Source organism: Cololabis saira, chromosome 12 (genome assembly GCF_033807715.1).
Source record: "Cololabis saira isolate AMF1-May2022 chromosome 12, fColSai1.1, whole genome shotgun sequence".
Taxonomy (NCBI): domain Eukaryota; kingdom Metazoa; phylum Chordata; class Actinopteri; order Beloniformes; family Belonidae; genus Cololabis; species Cololabis saira.
In genome coordinates, this window is record NC_084598.1 from 19,563,300 (window position 1) to 19,583,521 (window position 20,222).

Below are 20,222 nucleotides of genomic sequence, written 5' to 3' on the forward strand. Positions count from 1 at the left end.
ATATACTGTAGCTCATCACTTATCAAGCGGCCATTTTTGTTTGTTTGTTTGTTGGTTTTCTTACCAGTAATTTCAGCACTGCAAATACATCTACCATCGATCCATTTTCTATACCTGTTTAATGGTATGCAGGATCACGGGGGTCTGCTGGAGCCTATCCCATCTCATTACAGGTGAGAGGCAGCGGTTCACCCTGGACAGGTCACCAGTCCATCACAGGCTACATACAGACAAGCAAACACACACACACACACACACACACACACGGGCAATTTAGAATCCACCTTCCATCCACAACATGTAAACCACAGACTGTAAAACACAGGTTTAAATAAACGTAATCATGTTGTACTTAGATCTTAAATCTTACTTCCTGAAATTCATACGGCCGTTGCCTTGATACACACACACACACACACACACACACACACACACCCACATGACTACAATGCTTCCTGAATCATTTGTTACAAATGATCAACTGCTTTTAATGACATATTGTAGAGTCTTTGCTTCTGGCACTTTTTGAGTAAATAAATAGATAAATAAAGCATTACAATAATGTACTTGGAAAAAAAACTGCATTTAGTTAGACGAGTTAGAGTTGGTAGCAGCTGTGATAGTGGTTAAATGATATACCATTATATTTTGTCTACATTTAAAAAAATTTAAATTCATAATGGCTCCGTGCAAATGCTTTTCAGCTCTTTACAGGGCGTTTTGTATTCACTGTCTCAGTTTCTAAACAGAAAGTATTATATTTACTAAGCACTTTTCACAGATTAAAATCTCAAAGTGCTTTTTAGAGTGCTGCCATATAGATTAAAAAAAGTTTTTATTAAGTCACATACGAAAAATACAAAAAGGCTAAATAAAAGTAAGTCAACCCAGTCAGCTGAAAGTCGGCCTAAATAAAAGTGTGAAAAGAGTGTTTAGCTCCTTTGTGTGAGGTGATGCACAACCTTGAGTCTTTTTTAATTAAAAAATAAATAAATAAAAAAGGAAAGATGTCATTTTAATTTCTGAACTTTTGGGAGATTTATTGTTTGTAAATGTTGCTCCAACTCTCAGTTTAGTTGACATAATGAGAAAATTTCGTGTCGATTCTGCTTTTAGTAAAATAATGTCATAGACAAATAAACATACTAGCAGAACTCTGTCAGCGCTTTCACATATATACGGAGAAAACTATTAGGTAAATTGTAGATCTGTACCAATCAATGGAGAAGTAACGTGGCTCGCACACAGCAGGTGGGAAAAACTGACGTCATGGACGACTGGACCGAAAGGCTCACTTGACCAGAAATATCAGATATAACCACATATTTTATCTCATTGTTTGCAAAAAAAACATCATTTTAACTTTTGGAATATGGCTTTCCCAAAATAACTCCTCCTACTTCGCTACGCTCTTGGATCTTTGTGGATTAGTGCGTAGGCACAGATCGCACAACTCAGTCATTGATTGCCCTCTTTTTTTAGTCATTTACCTTGTTTTTTTAGGAGGGGTACCAGGATGACACGCAACTTTACTCAAATGTGGCTGCAGCCTTGATTGAGTGAATCATATACTGATGAATCTCACCTCGCAACAGCTGCAGTATTGTCAGCAGTTTAGAGATGACCAGATGAGATACTCCTTGTTTAATAGATATATTAGATGAAATGGTGTAAAATTACCATTAAAAAAAACCTAACATAAAACAGAAGTGATAAATTCTGCTGTGATATGTTACAATAATCACTTTAACTACAGTTAAGTATGTCAAGTCCTCCCAGACGATTCTCTATTTAATTTTCATCTCTTTATGGGTGTGCATAAATACTCCTGTTATTCTAATCTGCGTGCTGTGTGCCCCCATATCATTGGCTGATTGCTGATGACTCATTCCAACAGGCTGGTGTGGGGCTGACAAGACGAGGGGTGGGTAGGTGATTGTGAAAATGGGGAGCAGGAGGTGGAAGTAAAGCTTTCTCCCCCCACCTTCTGTACACTTATGTGCAGTGTTTTTGTCAGAGGATTGTTTCTCATTCCCAAACATACAAATACTCGTCTAGGGATTCAACTTATCTATATGCTCTTTCCCACAATTTTGGTTTCCTCAATTTTCCCTTTCCTCAGTCACGGTTTGCCTGTAGCCCTACGCGAGGGTCACAAAATCTGGAGGAGAGTGAAAGAGAGGCTTGTGCTGATGAGAGTCTGCAGCCCCCAGCCTCCCCTCCGTCGCTGTTCCAGTGCGTATGAGAGGCAGGGAGGGAGAGGCAGCGGAGGAAGAGCTGCTGTTTTTCTCTCAGACTTGGAGAGGAGAGGAGTGAGCTGTGCAGTGCGGAGCAGAGCAGGGCAGAGCAGAGGCAGTCCGTCTCCACTGTGAGCAGCTCAGCACCAACATCTGCACTCCAGCCGCTGTGTGAGCAGCCTCGCACCCCAGGACACTGACAACCACACACACACACAGGTGAGAGTCAGCAGTTTCATGAGGAAATCCAGTCTGAGACGATCATTCTATCATGCTCAATGCAAATCTTACTGTTAAAGTATGTTTCATATCATATTTATACAGCAGTATTTACAGCAAGTATGCTCTGATTTGAAAATGCCTGTATAAATTAAACTTCTGCGGATATAAGCTATACCAGCATCTTGCTTTGTGTTGATGTAACAGGTTTGTTTTTCTTTTTTCACAATGTTAGTTATTGCTTTGTGTGTTAGTTAACCTATTGACTATATATTGAAAGGCAGCAAGGATTTGTGGAAGAATGTTGCATCATACAGAAGTGAAAACAAATCTTATTTTATCACCTTTTCTCCCCCTGAGAGAGCGACTGTCTCAACTCTGCCACTTTTCCCTCAGTCTTGTTTAGAGGCACAATAGAACCAGTGCTGTCTCAGATGCTGTGCTCAAGGCAGGCTGTATATTTGATGGAATGTGGATTGCGCATATGTTTCAGCCTGTGAGGCATCTGTAGGAGTTTAGTGCCAACTGTAAGGAATATCTGCATGTGTTTACATTGCAGGCTGTTTTTCTTGAGCTTTGTGAGCAGTTCCAGTCTCAACTGTGCATGAGAGCTGCTGCATTTCATTCCTGATTGTTGTGACATAAACACAATCAATGACTGTAGAGTAACATTTTCTCACTTCATTGGTTTCTTATCATATAATAAAGTTCTCAGCATGCTGGTGGTGTGATCATAATAATAGATGCTGACATCACGTCAAATCTCTGTGTTATTTTATCACATTGTTGATTTTTATCGTCCATACAACATCAACACTTTTTTAAAACTATATCTGAAATTAATCAATCATTTAGTTCATCATATCTGTGTAAGTTTTCCGTAATTTTTTTTGGCCATGAGTTCATTATTTTCTTAGGTATTTGCTGTGACTTGGCACCTTTTTTGCCATGTTCATATGTAACACTTGTCGCTTGTACTGCATCCTGGGATGTGGTTTTGTGTAATGGCAGCTCACAAGTGTTTGCCGCAGGGAATCAGCAGATTTTTCTCTTGTTGCGTACTACTTGTTGAGTTCATTTTATGTCTTTTGAAGTTTGTGCGAAAAGTGAGTCTCAGTCATCCTTGGCTCACTTAAAGCCTAAAATGATTTGTGTAAAGAAAAGACATGGCTCTGAAGAGAAGCATATGGTTGAATGAAATGTCACAGAGGGGCATTGTCAGAGTCTAGATGCTTCGGCCCCTGAGCCATGACTAGGGTCTGGACTGCCACTGACAGTGAAAAATCCCCTTAGTGTTTGTGTTTTCACTGGATGCTGCTGTTGTTTGCCTTTAACTGTCAATCTGTCACTGACTGTGATGTTGAGGAATCGGCCTCGAGCTCCCCATTGACCCTGCCAAACCCCTTTATCACCCATCCTTCAATAAAACTGCCCCCCTCATCACTCTATCTATTTCACCATCTTTCTCCCAGCAGGATTTGCAATGTTTGTGTCTTCACTTTCACTGAGCACCTCCCTCCACCCCTCGCCGCTCTGGTCGCCACAGAAACGGCTGATTCAGGAAGGGTGGGCGGGTGTCTCTGAGCTCTTACTGCTCTGCCCCATGCGGCGCTTTCACAGTACATTTCTGCTTCTGTGCTGCTTTCATGGCCCTGATACGCTAACAGTTCAGGTGGCTCGGTTAGATGTTATACAATTCTGTCAACTACCCAAAGCCTGTTTGTTCAATCCTCTCAAAGGAGCGTTGTATCGCCATTCACGTTCAGTTCTCCATCAACAATGGATCACAGGGTTCTTCTTCGTTGCCAGCTGACACACCATCACGGCTGAAAGATTTTTTTCTTATTATTTATTTTTAAGGTTATGCTTTGCTAAATATGTGAAGCCTTTAGTTATGATTCTGACGTAAATGGCTGTCTCTGGACTGGTCTTCTAATTGAGTGACCTGGGGCAAATGGTTTATTTTTACTTCAAACATAAATGACATCTGGGTCATAGTTACACAGTGTGTGTTTAAAGACTACTGAGTTGATCAATAATGTAATACACCTCAACCAAGTCGTTCAATAATAGATATGCTATGACCTTTCTCTTACATAAGGGTGATAACAGAATAGCAGTGATGGCATGCAGCATTGTATTGCGTAGATAGGATTTAAAGTGGGGTTTTTGGGGTGGAGGCATAAATGATCTCTCTATGTTTTACCCCTATATACCCTCATACTACATTAGACCTGCTGCTTATGAAATAGCGAGGACTAGATAAGATATTTGTGAGCATAATCACATATGAATGTATGAGCCATTTGTTATGTGTCATGATTTTATCCATTTTGCTGCATATTTACAGATTGCTCTGGTTGCCATGGTAATAGTTTGTACAGTAGCTTTAAGCGCTGCCTTTTAGAAAGGTTTCTGAATAGGAAATGAAACCTGCGTTTCACTGCAGTCAATTCTGAGCAGGACACTGTAAGTTTGTCTTGCTGCGCCTGATTAAATTAAGATGGGAGTTTGGTTCACACGGTGTACGAGAGCGGATACCACCGAAATAAAGATGTGGATATTTATGTTTGCTTGATAAAGACATTATTGATTACACTGTCACAGTCTTTCAGTGTCATACCCGTGAAAAATTGCCTGCTGTAAATGATTACTTTCAGATTATTGTACCGTTTCATGTTCAAACATGTCCCCTCTCTCAGTTCTTTGAAAGTCTTACGTCTCAAAAAAAGGCTATTTTCTTTTAAGCTCTTTAAGAACAAAAGGGTATAAATATAGATAGGCAGCAATATTTTTTTCAATCCTGCAAAGTTCAGCCATTATAGTCAGTGATGACGCAGCTTGAGACTCATACAGCACACTGCAGAACCGTCACAAGACACAGCCAGAACAAAGAGAACACCCTGTCATCTAAAAGAAGAACCAGACGCAGAGGTCGCCTTTACACAACACATCAAATGGCTGTACAGTTGGAAAGTCTGACATCAAGTGTGACGCAGTGTGCTTTTTCCTCAGATACAGTAGCCAAACATCTGTGCTCCTCGGCATCTCATTTAGCCTAAATGATACTGGTTAATAATCGTCTTCGTTCTTCCACATAAACATGGGGCACATGTGTGACTCGAGTCTGCCCATGGCAGAAACCACATCGTCACCTATTTGGTTTAACATAATTCAGTTACAATATCAATGTATCAACCATTAAGAGTCCAAAAGAGAGCAAACAAAGTTTTAAAAAACCCACCATTGGAGAGAAAGGTTGGAGGGGATAGACTGTTGACCACCGTCCACTTCTAACAAAGAAGTATGATGATCATGAATGTTAAAGTTCTGCAAGATAGAAAAGACAATGTAAAAAGAAGAATCAGCCAGTGGCTTGTGAATAAGGGTTCTGAAGATTCAAACGGGCTGTAGTCAAGTCAACAAACCAGTCTTCAGCCTCCAGTGCTCAAACTCAAGTCAAGTTTGAGTCTTTATGAGATATCCAAATTGAGTTTGAGTCCAGTCCTGTCCAAATCAAACAGCTCTCAGGTGTACAGTCTTAAATTCATTTTCAGTATCTTTTTGCATGTTCTTGTTACATTTCAAAGCACTTCTTAAATTATTAAAAACAGTTAAATTAGCCTATCAATTACATGTCTAATTAGCAAGTTTTTTTGTTTTTTTTTTCTCCAAAAGTGACTTACAGTGAAATCACTAAAATTTAGATTTTATAACTGAAGCGTCTGACTGAAAGGCCAACTCCACCATTTGACGGTGGATATCGTCGGCAGGCTGCAGCTGCAGCTGCTTTGGTAGCTGCAGGATGTCAGCCAGTGAAAAATGACAACAGGAGTGAGTTTTAACTTTAGCTCATCGGTCAGTGAGCTCACCTCTCGCAGCCGCAGAGAGTTTTCTTTATTGCCCTGCGCTGCTATAAATTGAACAAAAGCATTATAGTAGGTCCTACTTCTCTGGGTGAATTCTTGCCAGATGATGATTGAAGAGGAGAATTGTCTCCATCATCTCCTCCGTGGTTCTGTTACAGATTGAACACTTAGCAGTGCACTTTTTACCACCATGCAAGAAATCCGTATGTGCAAAGTGGACGATCCTTTAGACATTTTCATCTGGTATCTTAGCAGCATTAGCCTGATCCTAAACACGTGACACACATATGACAAACCGATGGCATGTGAGAAGATGCATAAGGCACAAATTGAATATGGTATATAACATACAATAAAATAAAAAAACAACCTGTAGACAAATCTCAAATTTAAATGCAAGTAAATGCCAAGCATGAATCCAGTTCCAAGTCAACAGTGCTCAACTCCAATTCACAAGACCTTAAATTCGGGCTTAAGTTGGATTTAAGTCCAAGTCCTGGACTTGATTATTAAAGGTCTGGATTCAGCTTTGGCACTTGTTCCATTGGCATCTTTTTGTAGACAGAAGTGAGGTACAACAGACGCATCTGACTGAGACCCTGAGGACGGTGTGGATCTAATGTGGCAGTAAACCTGCACTTATCAAAGCATAACTTCCAGATGATTTGATCGAATTTTATATTGGTGTTATGTTAAACAAAAAAATCACTTTCTTTATAGTACTTTATGGTATAGATTATGTAGTTGCGTATAAAAGGTTTTATTTTCTCATTTGGTTGTTTGTTTTTTTGGAAGCATATGTTGCTTTGGTTATACACTTGATCCCATGACCTGGATCCTCAGTGCTCAGCCATATACTTGTGTGTGTGTGTGTGTGTGTGTGTGTGTGGGGGGGGGGTGGGGGTGGGGGGGGGCGGGATGGGGGGGGGGGCATTATTAAGTTTTATGTTTTATGTGAAGCGTTTGCGTCGCATTTTTTTATCTGTATGAAAAGCGCTATACAAATAAAGATTGATTTGATTTTGATTAGCGAGGGCGTCCACAGGGATTTATTCAGTTTTTGGAGCAAGCTTCAAGTGGCCATTTTAGGAACTGCAGTTTTCGACAGATTGCTGTCTACGCAGTTTTGTAATTGGATATCCTGAGTCGCTGCGGTGTTCACATTACTGGATGTCATCCAGTACACAATGTACCCAACGGCCTCCAAAAAATGCAAAATTTACTTGAAAATGGCTAGAGAGAAGACACAAACAGTGGAAACTCTTTGTGTCATGATTTATTTGGAACATTATTTTAAAAAAATTAAAAAAGGTCAGAACATGAGTGACAAAATGACTTGGCACACACGGGCAGCAACGATCACCTGTGCCAGAGCTTGGAAGGTGAGTAAAAAATGTTTATAATGAAAAAGTAGCTGCCTGCTCATATCGTGGTGCATGTTTACAGCATTACTCTCTTGCTTCAAAGGTTTTGCTTCAGGTTTCCTTTCTTCACTGTGACCTCACCCTATTTTTCACTCTTTAACTGGAGTCTTTCACTGACATCTCCAGATATTTAGCATGTTAGGTGTCAGCGAGGATCTTTGATGTATCTTTGAGTTCTTGACACATTATGAATTAAAGTGCTGACTTGTGACTCCTGACCACTTGCCAATTTGCCTTCCACTACTCAGAGAGCTTGCCAACTGACAACTTAAAATTTTGTAGTGTGCAAGTGGCTTAACGCATTGTCTAAATTTTTCAGCCTGTTACGTCTGTTTGCCAGGGACACAGTCAGTGGTATTGCAAAAAATAATCCTCAGGCCCATCATTACCATCATTACTCTGACCATACCTGCCTGCCATGTGTATGAAATGTATGATATTTTACATGAGCTCCTCTTGCTAAGCTCACAATTACTGCTAATACAGGTGCTGCTATAGTTAAAGAACTCTGGCCAGGGTAAAACTGTAGATATGTAAAAATGTACATGAACATTGAATGATATTTAAGACAAAACAATCCCCTGTGTGTGAAATGCAGATAAACTCCCTCACTCGCTGCACTTGTATTTTACTCCTTTTTATACCATACCCCCAAAAATGGAACCTATTGAACTATAAGTTGAAATATGACTTCAATACACTGCTTAGTTACGTGAAATCATTATGGACTCCACTGCAGTGAATGTGGATGAATCAGAAGCTCCTTTGGCATTACAATAATTTTTCTGTTTTTTACTGGTCTCCCTTGTTCTCTTTTCTGTTCTCTGCCCTTTTTGGGTCTTTCCAGCTCCTTTTTGTTCTCTTCATCTTTATTCTCTTTTCGTTCTCTTTGTGTTATTGTTAGAGAAGCCAATATAACCAATAACCATTGAACAATTAATATTTTCCTATAAATTGGTACAATTCATTTAATTTGAATTGCATATCAGCCTTTTTCTGCCAAAAAATAAATAAATTCCAAAGAGTTACGGTTTCATCTAATATTAATATAGTGCATTGGTTAGCAAAGTTGCCAAATGCACATTCACGTCAGGCAGAGCTGGGAGAGTCGACATGAATCATCCATCTTCATCATCTCTGAGCTCAACAGTTTCCGACCTATCTCAAATGCCCTGTCACAAATTGCACCTGAAACGTGTCTTTCTGCTCTCTGCACACCGCAGAACAAGATTCACTATTATCCACAGACACAGGCAGCTTCACTTCAGCTGGTATTTTTGATTCAACACTCCCAATATACGTTTTTATTGCTGCGCATGTGACATGTGCCTTGCATTGGGAGCGTGCCCGAGTTGCTGCTGCTGTGCAACAATGATTTGCACTTAAGGTTTTACAGACTTAGACATCCTGGATTATGAATTCACTTTTTAGCTTTGCTTAAATTGAAACGTTAAATTGCATCGTTGGATATTTTAAAATGTAACCTTGCGATGGATTGGTGACATTTCCAGGGTGTCCCTGAAGAGCTGAGATAGATAGAGCAGATTCCTGTGGCCCTAAATAGGCATAAGCAGGTATAGATAATAGGTAGTTTTAGGTAACTTGAATTGATTTCCAGGTTAAGTGAACAGTGAATTTCCCCCCTCCAACTGCTTGTTACCACAAAGAAACTCACCATTGAAGTGGCTCCGGGATTATTCCTCGAGACTTGCTTCTGTCTGATGACTAATGTCCTCTCTACTGCTATATTAAACCCCTGTAATTGGAGAGAATAAACCAATCATTAACTTGCTCATTAAAGTTTATTGTCGTGTGGAGATTGAGTGCTGTGACTTAATTGTAGCAAACTGCTGTAATTGTTCCAAAAGCTGAGTCACGGTCTAGTTTAAGACCAACTTCCTAACTCACTTCTGTTTTTGTTTTGTTTTTTAAATTCCTCTACTCCTCATGTAAGGATGAATACATGCTAACTTCAATGATCTGGTCAAAAACTGCCATCTGGATGCCTTCCTGCTACCATCTGCTCCTCTGCTGCCTTATTGGTCAGTCGTGAGACTTCTTGTTTCAACAAGACCCCTTAACCTTTTACTGAAAAGAAAAAACAGTAGAGGACCTTAAGAATAGATGAGGAGGACACAGAAACACAAGATGTGTTCATTCAAGATTTAAACATGATTTACTACTGTGTTGCTCTTTAGTGTTGTGGCACTGTGCGTACCAGCATTTTCAGCCATCAGTGTATCCACTGAAAATGCGGACTAGCTTATAAACGTAACTGACCTTTGCATAGAGTAACTGATGTTTGCAGCGACGTAACTGATGTTTGCATTTCAAACAATGAACATGGCCTCGAAGAGCAGGGGTAGCATTAACAAGCGCTGTTTTTTAAAACTCCCGAACTAAATGAAGTTTTCTTTGGAGAAAATGCTGAAAGAGGCGTCACTAAAAGCCGGGGACACTGCACGCTTCTCTGCCCCTCCCGCCCCCGCTGCTCTTGTGAACAAAACAAACATGTCCTAGCGGCCGCCTGAGAAATCAGCTCAGAAGCTACAGAACCACCAGTTTACTCCCAGGTACCGGGCAGAGCAGCTTCCCCAGGACTGTTAAGGCTGGAAAATACTGTCTGTTTGAGCCTGTGTTTATGCTGCCATATGCGTTCGCGTCCGTTTGCACAGACGACCAGCTGCGTAAGAAACGGACCTCGCTCGCGCTCCACGCGAGGAGAGCGCGTCGTACTGTAATACAAAATTATGATTCCACCTATTAGACGTCGCTGTTAAAGTACATGATCTTTCTTCGCACGTATTCTTCCATCTCCAGTCAACTGTGTGCTGGCAAAACTTGCAGATCATTGAATCGCCAGACACATTACACACAGACACAGACACACTCATACACACCCCTGACCGTGCACAACCAGTGTTCAGTGTTGTGGATATTTCAGCTTAAATTTCAAAATGTTATATAAGTTCACTGAAGTTCATATTATCTATATTTACTATAGCTTGTTTGGTTTCTTCTGTAATCGGACACACGGTTTGTCATGACATACCTGAAAAATGCCTGATGCTTCATGGCAAGCTGTGTGTCTGGTGACAGAATAAATTAGACAAGCTAAAATGACTTGTTTCCTGCATGAGCTGTTGTAATTTCCTTCTTTTTTGCCCTTTAAATGAATATTGAAAGGCCCAATTGAGTTATTTATTTTTTAGTTATTTCACAATAATTATTGTGAAATTATTATTTCACTAGTTGTTTTACAGTTATATAATTCAGGCAACAGCTCAAAAAACATTTTTAATAACACTAACCCACATCAATATCGAATAAGATTGGATCGAATCAAATGGTGATAATTGATTCTGAATCTTAAGAATCAATTCGGAATCGAATCGATTCTTGACATTTGAATTGATACCCAGCCCTACTTATGATAGGGATCACTAACAGAGAACAGTTTGCACTTTGTGCTTAGTTTGGAGAAAGACTCTTACCCTGAAATGAAAAAGCTACACAGAGACTCACTCATGGTGCAGGTGTCTGGGTTACTGCCAGTTATGAGTGACAGCAGGATCTAAAAGCTGCCGTGAGTGTTGATGTTGGTTGTGGTGATAGGGTGCTAGTTTGGCCCCACTGACTGATAGATATGAGGAAAGTGAGCTCTAGGGGGATCATCTGCGGTGCTGCTGAGTCCTGCAGTCTAATTCGCTTTCCATGCTCACACTAATGGCATCATTACTGGAGCCGCATAAAAAACATTTTCCTCCTCATGGAACGTCATGCAAGAGACCACTGTTTTCTATGTAAAACCTGTGAGATGAACATGAAAAGCGGCAAAAAAAAAAATTGTGTGCATGTAATTCAAGTCCTTTTTGTTCCATGTCAGTTGCATCAGTCCAAAGTTAAATTATTCAATAACACACAGAATCATTGCTTTCATCAAATTATTGGTTTTAATCTAATCAGTCCAGATGATGCGTTATAACTGATTTCTAGAGCGTGAACATAAATAGCCTTGCTTTTCAAAGCCACAAAACACCATTGATTATATTGGTGGTGGTGAGGGCTGTTTTCTGTTCTTTGACACATATTTTTTGCAACTATTATTGTTTCCACTTAATCCTATACCCACCAAGCATCTCTTCCCTGCTCACTCGTATCGGTACTGATCAAATCAATGTGATACCGTGTGTCTGCGAGTGAGTGAGATGAAGCAGATCGCTGCATGCAGGTCTGTAGCAACAGATGTCATTATCTTGCATATTGATTTATTAGTGTTCTTTTGTTGATTCATAGGATGCCTGAACAAACATTATTATCTTTGTATGAAGATAATTATTGAGTAAAACAGCGTCATCACCTAATGGCGAAGGGTCGTTAAAAGGACTGGATGAATCCATTGACCATTTTGTTTTTGTGCGACCACCATGTTCAATATAAGATTAAACACCATGACACACTAAACGCAATCATAAGTTTGTATGCCAATAAATATATCATTCTAGGTACAATATTTGCACTCATCCATGGTAGAAGTATGGATGCAAAGTCAGATCCTGAAGAAAATAATTAATAATAGCAAGGAGGCTGTTTGTCAATCTGTTATTAAACAGACTCAATTCAAACTCCCATGTCTTTCTAAACATGATCTGATATTGTGGGTGACTTTCCCAGTAAGTGATATTGTTTGAGAATCAATAAGTGCATTTTAAGCAGCTAAATTAACCTGACAACACTGACCTGAGTATTTTTCACAAACAACAGATTCCCTGATTGTGCAGACTCATCTAATTTTATCCCACTAATGTCACCAGTTGAGCTCCATACTAAACAACTTACTCCTGTTTGCTTCCAAAGACAAACATTATACACTTATGAGACGGTAAAATCAATACAGAATACCTTTAAACTGTAAGCTGTCAAAAAAAGGGGATCTTTCACTTTCAGCAACATACACTCACCATTTTTTTTTATATAACAATAATAAAGTGGCCATTGAGTGTACATTAGCTGTCTTTTTTGTTTTAATTAAGCTATGGGTTGATGCTGTTGCCTCACAAAGAGGAAGGAAGCTCCTGGTTTGGATACTCCTATGTGCAAGTTGTTCAGCAGGTGCTCCAGTTACGTACACTCCCCAGTTACTTTCACACATGGCTGTTGGGTTAACTGTTGAGAATAAAGTGAGTGTTAGCGCATATGCTATTCTCTCTGTCAGCCCTGTGTTTGAGTGGTGACTTATCCAGAGTAAGGGAGTTGTTGATTCAGACAATGTCCTGCAGTAGAAGTAAATAGTCATGTTGTTTGTAAATGTAACATTACTATCAGTATACCCTAGAGGTAAAAACTCAACAATTTGTGCATGATGCAGTGCATTACAGGGGAGTTACTTAACAAAACAAAAGTCTTTGGTTTGCTCTTAAGAGCTCTGCACCACTCTAGGCAGCTCTAACGAGATAATAATGCGGGCAGATTTTGTGGGTAAAACTGTTAAAATTATTACACTTCCTTTGTGAAATCCACACACATGCACATACTCCAGCACTCTCAACCAACCGATTCTCTGTTCCTGCACCAACTGCCTCTCATCAACCCCCTCATCCAGCAAAATAAGATCATTGTTAATCCACTTGTATCATCCAATGGCGTACCAACAGCGCTCCTACTGCAGGGCTCAGCTGTTCCCTCAGGGCTCCCTGGAAGTCAAGAGTATAGAGAGGTGCTCACAGCCTACACACTGACTTTATGCCTCTTTCTCTGACTTTCTCTTTTTCTCACGTTACATACAAATTCATCTTTGCTCTCGACTTGCACTGTTTTCTGCTTTCCTTCTTTATTTATGCAACCATATCACTAGTGGACAAGTCAAGTAGAAAGTAACTAGTTATATGCACATGATAAAGCACCTAAGTTTACTAAAGCAGTCTTCTCTATAATACTATACTCCGAATTGGGCCCTAAGCGAAATGTTTTTTGGAGGCCCTCTTCCCCACACTTTCACACCTCTCCCCATACCAAATGTATCATATGTACAAAATGACCGTATAACAACATGCCACTTAACTTGACAACGTCATCACACTACATGCCACCAATTGGTCGGGGGGGCAGGGCCGTCAGATGTTTGAGTCAGTAAGCGGGAATCGGCGAAAGAGCGGCTCGCAATTTCCTAATTTTATCTGACAGGCAATGGCAGCGCAAACGTCTGTTTCGTGATCCAACTCTGAAGTGCAGATGTTCATAAACCTGGTGGCTGAGGAGAGAATTAAAAAGGGATCTACATGGGTGATAAGGAACAAAAAGATCTACCAGGAGCTCTGTCACTTCATAGCTGCTCGCGGCTCCCAGATTACTTTTCATCAGCGCCGAGACAAACAAACAAAGATCACACAACCAAATACGTCACAGCAGCTTCGCTCCAACCCGCCCACTTCTCACTTCTGGGTGTCTAAAAAGAAACAAGGACAAGGCGAGTGGAGGAGAGACGAGGCGTGACGAGTCGAGTCGCGCTGAGTAAGTACAAGTATAAAAGCGCCAGAGATCTCCTTTCTCTACTCCGAATATGGGCTCCTGTGCAAATGCGTCCCCTCCCGCAAAATGTGGCCCTCGTTGGAAGATGAGGCCCTATGCACAGCGCATGTTCTGAGTCTTTGCATATGAACATATAACTTACTCAATCACTTAATGATAGGAAACTTGTAAAATACACCAAGTTATAAATCTTTATGGAAAAAAAAGTTATTGTGATTTGAATTGTTGGAGTTGTCAAACTCCTCATATCAGACGGGCAATCCTGGTCCTCGACAGCCGGTGTCCTGCATGTTTTACATGTATCCCTGCTTCATTGCACCATGATACAAGTGACTGTGTCATTAACAGAGTTGTGCAGACCTTGATGAGAAGCTGATGACAATGATTAAATAGAATCATGTGTGTTAAAGCAGAGAAAACATGCAGGACACCAGCCCTTGAGGACCAGGATTGCCCACCCTTGCTGAAGGGTCCTTTCCAGAGACCCAGACCCCTGAGCAATTATTACATGATCAATGGCAGGTAAAAACTCCCCTAGTGGGAGAAAAACCTTAAGCCAAACAGTGGCAAGGAAAAAGTCCCCTTTAGGATGGAAGAAACCTGTATCATACGGGGGACCCTCCTGCTGAAGGCCAGATGGAAGAGCAGGAAAAGGGAGTTCAGAGACTGGCAGCCTGTCATTAGAACAACTTACCTTTGAGAGTTTTTATCCTGCCTGCATGGTGACTCAGACTGCAGCCGGTCCGCGGCCTTCACCCCCAGATCAAGGTTGCATCAGCTTCCAGCCCTCGGCCCTCGGCCAAAGGAGGCAGAAGGCCAGTTAACAGGTCGGCTGAAGCTGGCAGCAGAAGGCGGCTGGGCGGCTAGCACTGGCTGGAGACCTCCAGGCTAGCCACCTTCACCCAATATGCTGATTGCTAAGTACCTACAGTGATAACAGCTAACCGTTTGACACCATAAACTGCAATGTAGCTGTCACTACATGTGACACTTGAGGTAGATAAAAATGTACATCCCATACAGGCCTCAGATGTAAAATCTATGAAGACTAAAATTGTTTTTTTATATATCAGGCAGTAGGAATGGGTGATATTTTACCGTTCACGATAAACCGTCAAAAAAATTCCCCACGGTAAGAATTTGTCATCTCGCGGTAAAAACGATAAATTCCCGTTGATTACGTTTTTGTGTAAAACTGATTTATGGTTCTGCGTTAAATCGACGCACAACGTACGTGAAGGAAGGAAGGAAGGAAGGAAGGAAGGAAGGAAGGAAGGAAGGAAATGAGCCAGAAAGAAAGAAAGAAAGAAAGAAAGAAAGAAAGAAAGAAAGAAAGAAAGAAAGAAAGAAAGAAAGAAAGAAAGAAAGAAAGAAAGAAAGAAAGAAAGAAAGAAAGAAAGAAAGAAAGAAAGAAAGAAAGAAAGAAAGAAAGAAAGAAAGAAAGAAAGAAAGAAAGATAAATTCCCGTTGATGACGTCTTTGTATTGGTATTTTTCTTATCGTTATCGGGATAAATGCCAGAAATTATCGTGATACATTTTTTTGTCCATACCGCCCATCCCTATCAGGCAGTCAGTTTGATTATCTTTGCTGTAAAGTTGGACAATATATTAGCAATAGGAAGAAATGAGAATGACTTGCTTTTAGAGCAAGCACCTATCATTCATTGAAGAAACTGTAGCCTACATATTGCTACTTCTGTGTTGGTGATAGTCTAGCGAGCTGGATCGAGCCCCATGGATATGCCATAGATTATCAGCTAGAGACAGTCAAGCGCACACATTTAGTCTTTAAAGACACACCGCTGTCAAGCTGAGCAGAACGAGGTCTAGCGCTGCCCTGCTGAAATCATAAATGTTGAAAGGACTTCATTTTTCATCATAGAATATGTATCTTTTAAACTGATAAATGACTCTCTGACAGAGAAGGTGGTGAACCACAGCCCATCTTTACTTGGGGATAAAACATATTCTAAAAAGTCTGCTCCTTGAAATATGAATGCAGGACTTTTACTTTAAAACATTAATTCAAGCAAGGTGCTTTTTCCACTGCAGGTTGCCTGGTTGGATTTGAAATTAAGTAAAAACAAGTGTTTCAGTAGGTGTTCTATCCTGGTGGCTCCTGTGGCACAACAATTTAAACCTCCATCATTTTGATTTGTATTTGTTTACTTCAACTTGCTCCCCACCGGGTCCCAAATTCTCCACTGAGTATTCCTGATTGTGTGGTTTTATTGACGACAGCCCCCTGATGCTGCCCCTGTCGTCTGGGTCACGAAAGCAGAAGAGTTAGTGTGGCTTTCAGAGGGACACTCAGGAGGGATTCAGTACCAAGGAAGTATTGAATTTTGTGTTTCAGCCAATTATTTGTTCAACAGCAGGAATGCATTCGAAGGCGAGCCCTACGTCTTCCACTAATAGTTTCAGGAAATTTAGCAGACGTGCGTTAATAGCACTCATCAATCCAACAATATATAGTCCCATTACAATTTGGAGATGTTATGCTGGATGTGTTGCAATTGGACCAAACAATGCACAGGAACAGCTACATCACTGAGATTCTCTTATCTATGGCTGGAGCAGCAACTTGTACAAATAAGCACTCTTTTGATACAATAAAAATGTAATCTTGACACCTAACCTCCCAGTTAACATTAATATGCATCTTCCACCTCTGTATATTTCTTTTCTAAACAGGTAGATACCTGTTTAGAAAAGATAAAAACAGACCAACTCCAATTGACTTAACAGTGTTTTCATCAATAGACATCTTTAAGGCTTCTTTTAAGTTTGAAACCTGGCAACTTCAAGGTTGATTTATGTCGATTTTCAGCTCAGTCAGTAACAGAGACTTCCCACCTCAGACCCCTCATCTTCTCACCTCTATTGTTATTCTTTTATCATTTTGTATGTTGCTCCACTTACTTTTCATCTCACTTTCTGTCTTATCTTTCATGAAATCCCATTTGGTTATCTAACCTCTACTAAATTGCCTTATAGATTTATTTTTCTTGCCAGCTTGGTAGCAGCTCTTATCACAAAATGACTGCTCTGTAACCCATTTATGTGCGACATCTTGCTGTGGCCTTTCAGCTGCAGAAACTGAGCTTTAATGGCCACCAAGCTTTTCTCATTAGCTAATTATGTTTTGTGATAATGTCTACAGCTTTGAGCTGTTGGGTGAATTAGTTTTTAGGCTCATGGTAACTGGATGTCTCTGTGTACAGACTAAAAAGTAGAGTTCTCCATTTAGGCTTACAAACTAGCTGGTGTTTGTTTCAGTGAACTATAGTCAACCCTTCTGCACCATCCCCAGTCTTTTTTTAACTATAAATGAGCGGCCAGTGATGGATCTGATTTAAAACCAGAGAATACTCAATACTCAGTGATGCATTGAGGACGGCTGCAACCATCAATATTATTCAATAGGTTAAACTCTGATTAGAGTCAGCAAATTATGTATAAATTCAGCCCGTCCTTCATACAACTGTATGATAATTTGGTAAAGAGAACATTTACAATATTTATGTTGTAAAGTTGAGCATTTAATGTGAATCACTTAAAGAGCTTTTACTCAAATAAGCTGCAGTTATTGGGCGTTTTAGCAGTGTTTTTGATATTCAAAAAAGGCTGATCACATATAATGGTGGAGCCTGCATTGACATGAGTATTCATAATCTCAACATTTATGGCCCACTAGGATTTCCCAACGCAGTTTCCAGAATAAAATTCTGATATTCCTTTTGTCTAGAAACCCCAGATTTAAAAAGGTTTCAGCAAACTGTCCTGCACCAGGTAAAGTGTGTGCTCTATCAGCTTGCAAACATGCCTGCACTTGAAGGGTGGATGAGTGATCGAGGAATCACTGGGAATCAAGATCAGATCTGATGTCATACCGATATGCTCTGAGTTTATTTTTCCTTGGACGCCCTGATTTTAGTCTCTTATCTTTGTTGAAAAGGTTTTCTTTTTTTTTTACTCATATTTTGGTTACGTTGGGATAACTTTATAAGTTTTGCCAGTGCTGAAACCTAACCTGAAAGCTGTCACTGTGGCTGTCACCCCCAAGCTTCCTTAAGTTTGTGAAGAATCAGATGCATCTGCATTAAAACCAAAAACATGTGCATCTCTTATTTTTCTAAATATATCATGGCTTAATATGACAGGTTAAGTGGGTTATTGCTGGGCATGTAAACCAGGCCACCAGTTTCCAACTGGCATCAAACAGGTTTGAGGTTTTTGCCATTTTTCACAAACTATTTCGGTAGGGACACAACATCGCTGCCTCCGTGTGTTCGATGGGTCCACTTTTTTCAGTCATGGGGACTTAGATGAATACAGCTCAGAACGAACACCTGCAACATCTTCTAGATTTTGAAGACGTCTCTCTCTTCAGAATCTTTGTCTGGCTTTGACTTGTCTCTTGAGCTCTGATCAATTTGTCCCATCTCATTGTCTGCTCATTTTGCACTGTCACAGTCAATTCATATGTCTTTGTTTGTCTTTGAATAACTGTCATGAGTCATTACAGGTCCATTGTTGACTGCGTCACTTCACAAAAGCAATGGCTTTCAATGTCAGAGGGCGTCAAATGAATCATGCCTTCAGTGGCTACCCTCATCACAGAGTGAACCCCTTCAACCTCAGGGTTCACAGGTAGACTAATTCTGCTGGGCGAGTTCGTTTTTAGTATTATTATTATTATTAGGGCCCGACCACTGACAGTGTGAAGGCCCTATTGTATCTGTAGGAATTTTTTTTTTCCTTCTTCTGATGAAAGGAGGGCCTTTTTGTCCCCCTCAACGTGCCCCAAAAGTCACCAAATTTTGCACGCAAGCCAGGCCTGGCGAAAAACTTGATATTTAATGGTTTGCATTAATGGGCGTGGCCTAAAGGCTCAACAGCGCCCCCTAGAAAACTTTGTGCCTCAAGCCCCACAATACGATTTGACGTACATGCACGAAAATCGGTACACACCTGTATTGTAGCTCTCTTCAGGCAATACAGACACAGGTCGTTCTTTATAAACAGGCGTTTATTAATGGGGCTTCTGCATCCACCTCCTCCTCCTCATCCCTCATCACGCCGTGAGAACTACATAAATAACAATTGTACAGCATGGAAGAAAACAAAGCTTAGCATACATGTACAAAAAACCACACACTGTATCCACGTGTAACAAAATACCTCGTTGGCCGCTTGTCCTAAAAAGAGGTTCCTTTAAGAGTCTTTATAAAGTTGCTTGACATCTGCTTCAGCTTCAGAGGTTCATTAACTTCTGCTTTAGCTTCAGAAGTTCGTTAGTATCTGCTTCAGCTTCAGAAGTTCGGAGTATTGCTCGTAACGAAGTCCTGTGAGAAACATCCGCTCCGCTGCGTCCCTCATGCGTCCCTCATGCGCAAACCAAAGCTAAACAACCAGCCACGTGCAGCGCAGCAGCTCAGCGAGCGAGTGGTCAAGCGAGAGAGAGAGAGCAGCACGTCGCAGCGTGACTGAGAACAAACAGGTGCGCCCAATCGCTCCCAATTGTAACAAATAACATAAATTTACTATATTATTAACTTCAATTTTAACTTTAAATCAAATACATTGTTTATCCCTTTAACACATTAAATTATGAAATCAACCATAAATAAATTATGTACCATAAAAATAAAATACTTTGCAAAGGGTGCCACATGTATCATGTTGCAACTTAAAGAAAAGTCTCTTGGCACCATGGCCGAAACCGAACAGGAAGTCGGCCATTTTGAATTAATCGTGTAATTTTGGCGCAATTTATGCCATTTCTTCGGCCGCTTCTTTGCCCGAACCGTAACGTGCAACCAGGTGTGTTATACATCAAAATGTGCGTCTCGATCCTGCGACGATGCGCCTTACTTTTCTCAGTCAAAAGCGTTACCGTGGCGACGCTAAACGCCAAAAAGCGCCCCCTTCATCTGATTG

The 20,222-nt window shown here is 40.5% G+C and overlaps 1 protein-coding gene across 1 annotated transcript in view; it reads left to right on the top strand.

Annotated features, from left to right (window-relative positions):
• Positions 1–2,293: 2,293 nt before the first annotated feature.
• LOC133457051 (prickle-like protein 2) overlaps positions 2,294–20,222 on the top strand; it is a 42,959-nt gene continuing 25,030 nt past the window's right edge. The window contains exon 1 of the mRNA XM_061735900.1: positions 2,294–2,456. The gene's annotated coding sequence lies outside the window, so the exon portion shown is untranslated. The remainder of the gene's footprint in view (positions 2,457–20,222) is intronic.